The following is an 855-nucleotide window of genomic DNA, read 5'->3' as shown; positions in this document are numbered from 1 at the left end:
TTCTTTGAAACTTGGCAAGTGTCACTCGCCTTTTTTGCAGATGATGTGATCCTTATCAGGCTTCAATCATAGCTAAAGTTTACACCACATGAAATGTCTGCGCTTTATGCTTACCAGTTTTTTCAATCTTTGGAGCAACTTGTCATATCTTTCCATTCCAATACATGATAGTCATAACCACAATGTAACTTAGGCCAAAATACAGCCTTACATGAGGATTCATAAATACTTTGGTGCAGTCATTCCTGATACTGATTAGCTTTATGTGTGAACATGGCGTAAAGTTAAATATGTTGAAAGTACACAGACTAGTATTGGGGATTTGCCATTAAAGTAATGATTTATCCTAGTGCAAAGCTTCAGAACTCAGGCTCGGAAAGCCTACGAATGCTAGCAGATATACAGGTTATTTAGCTAGTATTATTATTTTATTGTGAAATAAACACGTCATAGACACAAGGAGTTCATGGGATCTTCAGGAATGATGCAGTTCTAATGAGCCTCAGAAATGTGTCAGTTCATTGTAAAAATTTTGTATATATACAAATAACTTATTCCCTTTTGTGAATGTATATTTGTAAACATATGACACCAAATAAAATGACAAATATTTATTTTCTTTGTGAAGTTCGTTTCCTTACATGGCTGTCAAAAAACATATGCTTGAATATTTATATTTAGAGGAAAGATATCTAATAACAGAAAAGGGTTGTGTATTTTATACAAAGTGTCTCCACAGAGCAGGTAGTAAATGACAAATATTAAAACTGTATTACACAAGATTCTGTATTTTGATGCTGTGATATCACTGAACTTCAGTATTCAAATATCATGACACTAATTTACAGTAATATG

General features: G+C 32.9%; 1 protein-coding gene across 1 annotated transcript in view; it reads right to left on the bottom strand.

Annotated features, from left to right (window-relative positions):
* LOC119592990 (DNA helicase MCM8-like) overlaps nucleotides 1–855 on the bottom strand; it is a gene marked incomplete in the record, with an annotated part of 8,903 nt that continues 8,048 nt past the window's right edge. Inside the window, 1 exon segment of the mRNA XM_037941874.1 lies at nucleotides 1–855.

This window comes from Penaeus monodon, chromosome 31 (genome assembly GCF_015228065.2).
Source record: "Penaeus monodon isolate SGIC_2016 chromosome 31, NSTDA_Pmon_1, whole genome shotgun sequence".
In the NCBI taxonomy this organism is placed as follows: domain Eukaryota; kingdom Metazoa; phylum Arthropoda; class Malacostraca; order Decapoda; family Penaeidae; genus Penaeus; species Penaeus monodon.
The sequence above is the reverse complement of the archived record's forward strand: the minus strand, read 5'-3'. Positions and strand labels throughout refer to the sequence as shown.